Source organism: Sturnira hondurensis, unplaced genomic scaffold, assembly GCF_014824575.4.
Source record: "Sturnira hondurensis isolate 20B ecotype Veracruz unplaced genomic scaffold, ASM1482457v3 Scaffold0023961, whole genome shotgun sequence".
NCBI classification, from domain to species: Eukaryota; Metazoa; Chordata; class Mammalia; order Chiroptera; family Phyllostomidae; genus Sturnira; species Sturnira hondurensis.
Genome location: NW_028096592.1, coordinates 80,580 through 87,777, shown reverse-complemented (window position 1 = coordinate 87,777; position 7,198 = coordinate 80,580). Strand labels below are relative to the sequence as shown.

At 37.5% G+C, this 7,198-nt stretch overlaps 1 pseudogene; it reads right to left on the bottom strand.

Annotated features, from left to right (window-relative positions):
* Window positions 1–722: 722 nt before the first annotated feature.
* LOC118981320 (olfactory receptor 4C15-like) lies at window positions 723–1,657 on the bottom strand (annotated as a pseudogene).
* Between the last annotated feature and the right edge of the window lie 5,541 nt (window positions 1,658–7,198).

Below are 7,198 nucleotides of genomic sequence, written 5' to 3'. Positions count from 1 at the left end.
ACTTTAAACCCATTTCATGTAGACTTCATACAAATTTTCTAAAATCATGTAGATCCTAGAAAAGAGAAATCCATCCAAGAATTAATACCATAACTTTTGGCTCTAATGCCAGAGTGAGATTATATATGCTGCATTGTGAAGAAAATATCAAAGCAGAAAATAGATACCTAAATAAATAAGAGTGTAGAAGAGGCAGGAGAAGAGAATGAGTGAAATGAGTACAGGAGAGAGGAGATTGAAAGTGAGGTCACCCAAGGAAAGAATAGTCAGAGGATAGCATGCAGAAAGATAGATAGGAGAGGGAGAAAAGGAAATAATATTAGGGACAATGGTTTGGTGCAAGATTTCATTACAGAATAAAACTTCTGTCTCCATGACCTACTGCAATATCACTGCTCCAAAACCAGAGAGAGGATACAGCCATGGGCAAGGGTTCTTGAAAATCTTGAAAAGCCAGGTGTAAAAAAAGAACAGCCCTATCCTATTCTCATTGTAAATCTCTTCAAGTGAGAGGTCCCACAAGACAGAAACTTCTGCAATCTGACCTCAATGCAATCTTGTGTTTACTTGCCACTTGGGGAGCAGATATGCTTTTTGAGAGTGCTAAAGCCAAGAAAAACTTGGGGTCTCTTGACTCTATAACTCTTCATTGCAGGAACTAAATTGAGCAGCTCCATCATGTCTTAGAACACACACTCAGTGTAGACTCCACCAAATCAGTCTCATTTTTCCTTACAAACTACCATTATTCTGCTCCACACATTTCTCATGGCATTTTTCACTTCATTATTCCTCATGGTGTAAATCAAAGGATTGAGCAAGGGTCTTAGGATAGTGTAAAATGTTGTCACCATTTTGCCAAAGGAGAAAGTGGATGGAGGTCGGCCATATGTGACTATGCAGGGGACAAAGCACAAAACCACAACAGTAATGTGAGATCCACAAGTGGAGAGAGCCTTCCGTTTCCCTTCAGTACTGTAGGTTCTCAGAGAAAACAAGATGATACCATAGGAAGCAAACAACAAAGAGAAGATTATGACGCACATGAACCCACTGTTGGCCACCACCAAAAGGCCAAAGACATGAGTGTCTGTCCAGGCCAGCTCTAGTAAAGGGTACAAGTCACATATGAAATGATAGATAACATTGGGGCCACAGAGGGCAGCTGTAAAGTAAACAGAATTTGTATTGTGGAATTCAGGAAGCCCCCTGTCCAGACCACCCCCATGAGAATGCCACAGAGCTTCCCGTTCATGATAGAAGAGTAATGCAAGGGCTTGCAGATGGCCACATAGCGGTCATAGGCCATGACTGTGAGGACAATCACCTCCACTCCAGCAAAAAAGTGTCCAGCAAAGAGCTGGGTCATGCAACCTGCAAAGGAGATAGTCTTCCTCTTAGTCAAAGAGTCTACGATCATCTTCGGGGCAATTACAGTGGAGAAGCAGGCATCCAGGAAGGACAAGAACGCCAAGGAGAAGTACATGGGGGAGCCTAGGAGTTCTGGGCTGCTGCTGATGGTCACCACAATTAGCAAGTTGCCCCCGAGAGTTGCCATGTAGCTCAACAAAAGTAGAACAAATACTATTTTCTGAACGTTTGGATTCTGTGAAAGCCCCAAGAGTATGAACTCAGTTACATAGCTGTGGTTTTGCATGATTTCCAAGGAAAAGCAAAATGCCACCAGAATAAACATATAAAATCTGCAATTGTGAGAAAAAGAAACATTCACCTGGGACCATTTTATGATACCATTTTATTACAGTCATTGACAACTGGTGCATCCATGTGAAAGGCTGATTACATGCTTCTGTTGTAAAGGAGAACAGAAAATTAAAAATTTGTTGAAGGCTGCAGTGGGGGGTCAGGAAGAAGTCAGGGGGAAATAAAATATTCAATACATTAAAGTGGCCTCAGCTTACAGGTACCAAAAGTATTCATATACAGTAGGAAAAGACATAGCTTTCATCTCCACTGCAACTTTAGGTCACTTTTCCTGGAGTGAATTGTTGAGGGGGATTCTGAAGTCACATCCACACTGAGCCAGGGAACTTGTAATTTAGTTGTCATCCCTGCCATTTGTATAAAATGGAATGTGGCGACTCACATGCCATCACTGATCATAAGATGACCTTATCTACAAAGAAAAGAAGAAATAAAATGTAGTTAAGGAGTCATTTGAAAATTATTGCTACTTATCCACTTTTTTAAAACTCAGCTGAATTGGGCCTTTAAAATGAATAAAGAAAGCAGACTACCAGCTATCAGAGAATAGGTGGGCTTGTGGATGGCTGAAAAGGTAAAAGGATTAAGAAAAACAACTCTTGGACACAGACAATAGTGTGGTGATTGCCAGAGAGAAGGAGAGGTGGGCACAAGGGTATCTAGAAGAGGTTAAAAGGTGAATAAATGGTGATAGAGAGACACTTGACTTCGGATGGTGAAAAGAATACAATATACAGGTGATGTACTATAGAATTGTACACTTAATCTCTATATAATTTTATTATCTAATGTCACTCCAATAAGTTCATTACAAAAAAGAACAAAACTAAAAAGATGAATTCATTCATTTCCTATAAGAAAAGAAAGCTCTATGAAAAGGTGCCTAGCTCTACACTAACATGTAACAAGTATGCACATGTGGAGTTAGGTTCTATCTTCATCCATCATTTAAAATAAGAATGGGTGTGCATGAAAAATTATAATACCTACCTAATTAAGGGTATTGTCAGCATGACCAAGTGAACTAATGTAAAGAAAGTAGCTGTTGAAGAAATAGTCTGAGGAAACAGTCCATGTTAGATCTTATTATCCCTATTTTCCTGGAAGACAATCCATACTGAAAGAGAAAATGTCAAGTCACATAGTGGTCTGAAATTTAAACACAGACTCCCAGCTACAACACTTAAGTATTCCCAATGCATCAAGAGACAAAGGAGCAGAGCTGGCCCTTCTGCTGCCTTCATGCACCTGTGGAAATCAAAGTCTTCTGAGTCCTTTGCTCATCCTTGAAGGATGACACAGAGCAAGTGATGTAGATTCAGAAAGTAATTGGCAACAACCACATAGGTAAAAGCGATAAATAAAATTATAATGAGGCTTACTGTGAGAATTAAAAATAATGTGATTTTTGTGAAAACCATTCAGAGCTGAGGAGAAAAATTTTCAATAATGATGTGATACTTTATGGTAATATTTGTCTTTATGCTTACTTTAAAATAACCTTTTACATTACATTCCCAAGGTACTACACATTCTTAAACAAAGCTGCACTGTGAACATCATATTCAGCTACAAATTGTCCCCCAGAAACCTAGAGTATATAGCAAATGCTAGAAGGTCATTGGATCAGTCAATAACCATTTGTTAAAAACTAAATGATACCAATGTATGGGCCAGCAGTTATCAGCTTGTCAGCAATGAACCTAGTAGGCATGTGTTCTTTCAAATTAGAGTTCTGGGTAAATTCAGATAAATTCCCAGAGGTAGAATCACTGAGTCATAAGGCAATTGCCATTAATAATTTTTTGAAGTATCTCCATCCTGTTTTCCACAGTGCTTGCACCAATCTGCATTCCCACCAACAGTGCACCAGGGTTCCTTTCTCTCCACATCCTCAGCCTCACTAAAGGTACATTTACACAATGGAATACTACTGGGTTTTAAAAAAAGAAGAAAAGCTTAATGTGCAACAGTATGGATGGACCTGAAGAGCATTACTCTGAGTGAAGTAAGCCACTCAGAGAAAGACATACAATATGATCCCACTCATATGTGGAATCTACTAAATGAAATGGACAAACAACAAAAATAGAGACAAACTCATAGATACAACAGGCTGACAATTATTGGAGGTGAAGGCTCCTAAGGGAGAGAAGTGAGGAGACTGAGCAAAAAAGAAAAAGAAAAGGCAAAACACTCATGGCCACAGACAACAATGTGGTGATTATCAGGAAGAGGGAAGGTTTGGGGGATGGTGAAGGAGTGTATGTGGGGAATAAATGGTGAAAGACACAAACTATACTTGAAGTGGTGAACATACAATAACATGTAAGCATAATGTTTTGTTGAATTGTGCACCTGAAAATTCTATAATTTTATTAATCACTGTCACATCAATCAATTCAATAAAAGGGGGAGATTTATACTAATTCTTAAATTGCAATCAAACTACTTGTTTTCACGTAATCCTTTCAGAAATATTTTAACAAATATTTTCAGGACTGTAAACATGTTTCTATTCCTTTTTTTAGAACTCAATCCTAAAAAATTTTCTAAAGGTGAAATGAGGTAATGTAAGTCCTGTAACTGAAGATGATGCATGTCTTATAAAACAATAAAAATTTAGAAGTATATAAAATGTTCAATAATAGGATGATGTCAATGCAAATCAGATTACCACAAATTAAGATGTAAATACTAAATAATATGAGGACATAGATAGTGAGGCATGTTTGCAATATGTTAAAGTAGAAAATAAAAACTTGTTATAATTCTGCTTCCTTGCACAGACATTCTAACGTAATTTTAAAATCTAGAACAGAACATATGGTAGATTTAATTTCAGTGTGTAGAATTAACATTAAGGATCAAGCTTAAACCCTCACTAGTGTAGCTTTGTGGGTTGAGCATCATTCCCCAAATCAAAAACAATCAAGTTTATAACCCACAACACCATATTATCTTCTATCTGAACATTTAAAACAAAGGAGATGGGGTTTTTTAGTGTAATTTTGTCATCTCCTGTAGAATTAATTTGCATTATTGGAACTAACATGCTAACATACGTACAATCATACAGGAAAAATCATAAACAAACGTAAAGCCTCCATGAAAAGCCATATCATTGGCCAAGCCCTTCCGAACCTCCATACTCACTTTGAAAAAAATTTGAAGCTCATGCACTCCTATGGGAAGCAGCTGATTCTGTTCATATTTTTCCTAGAAGATTCCAAGGTCTTTTGTTTCTTCATAGCCATGTATTTTAATACACTGGAGCTGCACCAGATTGCCCAGTACATCTCCCTGCAATGGACTGTGGATATTAGGCCACCCTGTAGGGTTGTGGCCTTTGGAATTTGGCCTCCCACCTCCCCATCGCCTATTTTCTTTCTCATTCATTTTCTCAGCAACCTGATGCTAGCATCAGTTGTTCCAAAAACAATCGAAATTCCTATCTCAACTTTAAATACATATAATATTTGAAACTATGTGAAAAATTAGTAATATTGTCATAAATAGTAATTTGTAATTATGTTTCAGGTAGTGAATTTTAGATGCATTTATACATATGTATATGCCATATCAGTCATATTTGCATGTATTTTTCTAGTAAATATAATTATTAAAAATCATAAGGGAAAAGGGAATGGACTCACATGAACAAGTATAAAAGACACATGGACAATAACTAAGGGTGGGGGGTGGAAAGGGGAGGGAGGCGGGGAGCATGGGGTTGGGGACGGGNCTTAGATGCACTTATACATACCTATATGTCATATCAGTCATATTTTCACATATTTTTTCTGGTAAATATAATTTTTAAAAATCAAAGAAATAGATTAAAACCACATTCAAACTACTCTCCTAGTTATGTTCCTTAAATCCAGTGTAGTCTTTAGTTAAGCAATAAAGATTTTTTCTCTAGCTAGACAATTGTGTCCTTTTTGAATATTTAAGAAATGTTCTCTTCAGATTTCAGAGCCCTTTCTCTCCTCTCCATAATCCTCTGCTGATGTCCCTAAATGTTTCAACTTGTACACCCTTACTGCTCCTGGAATTTGAAAAAAATAACCTTTCTCTATGTCCACCTATGTCCTTCCTGATGGATGCCTGAACCTTCTGTTTTCTATTGCCCCAGTGATTTAGTTCATTTTAAGCAAGGGGCAAAGCCACCACCACTAGCACTAAAGCATCTTCAGTTCAGCCATGCAACTATTACTGAACAATTCTGATGCAGAAATCTGAGGCTACTCATGACATCAAATGCAGTTGAGGAAAATTAAGTGAACCTATTTAAAATGAGAAGGTTCTGCTCTGTGACTTGAGGGAGACACTCTTTCCTACCCTTAATGAACTGCTATGTGCCTTTGCTGGGCATTTACTAAGGGAATATTAGTGCAATAATATACCAACAATTATAAATGGTAAACACCAGTTGAATTATCATGCTCCTACAACAGTATTCTTTATATGGACTCCAAAAATCCCACTTTTTAATCTAAAACACCAGGATCGGAATATTCAAAACTATGTCAAGACATTCATCCTCATATAAGTGATAATTGAGAATACAATTAGATAGAATAAATTAAATTCTGTTAGAAAGCCAAGACAAAAATATGCACTTGTTGCATTTCTAAGGTATTTGGATTTAACCTAAAGATGAAAACCTGAACAAAAGTCTGACTTCTTTAGACTTGAATCAATAGGACCTCCTACCCCTCCAAACCAGTTTGCATTCTAACAGCTGCTCTTTATTAAGCATGCACAATATTATGTGTGAAGAAGTCTCCTCTTGACTGCACATGTATTATTGGTTTCTATACCCTTTGAACTTGGTAATATAATCCCCACCAAAAAGAAAGACTCTGAGAGCCAGAAAGGTTATGTAACTGGTCCAAGTGTGCACAGTTAAATGATAGACTCACACGTTGCATTAAGCTTCATACCTGGACCATGACACCTTACTTTTTAAAAATTTATTTATTTTAATTGTTGTTTACATACACTCTTCTGTTTTTACTCCCATCCCAGCCCACGCACCCCCCCCTCTAGTGCTCCCTACATCCCTCCCATTTCCACTCCTCTTAGTTTTTGTCCTTGTGTTCTTTATACTTGTTCCTGTAAACCCTTCCCCTTTTCCCCTGAAATATCCTCTCCTCTCCCCTCTGGACACTGTTTGCCTGTTCTCTATTTCAGTGTCTTTGGTTATATTTTGCTTGTTTGTTTGTTTTCCTCTTTAGGTTCCTTTTAAAGGTGAGATCATATGATATTTGCCTTTCACCACCTGGCTTATTTCACTGAGCATAATGTTTTCCAGTTCCATCCATGCTGTTCGAAAAGGTAGGAGCTCCTTCTTTCTTTCTGCTGCACAGAATTTTATTGTGTAAATGTACCATAGTTTTTGGATCCATTCATTTACTGATGGGTATCTAGGTTGCTTCCAAAACTTGGCTATTGTAAATTATGCTGC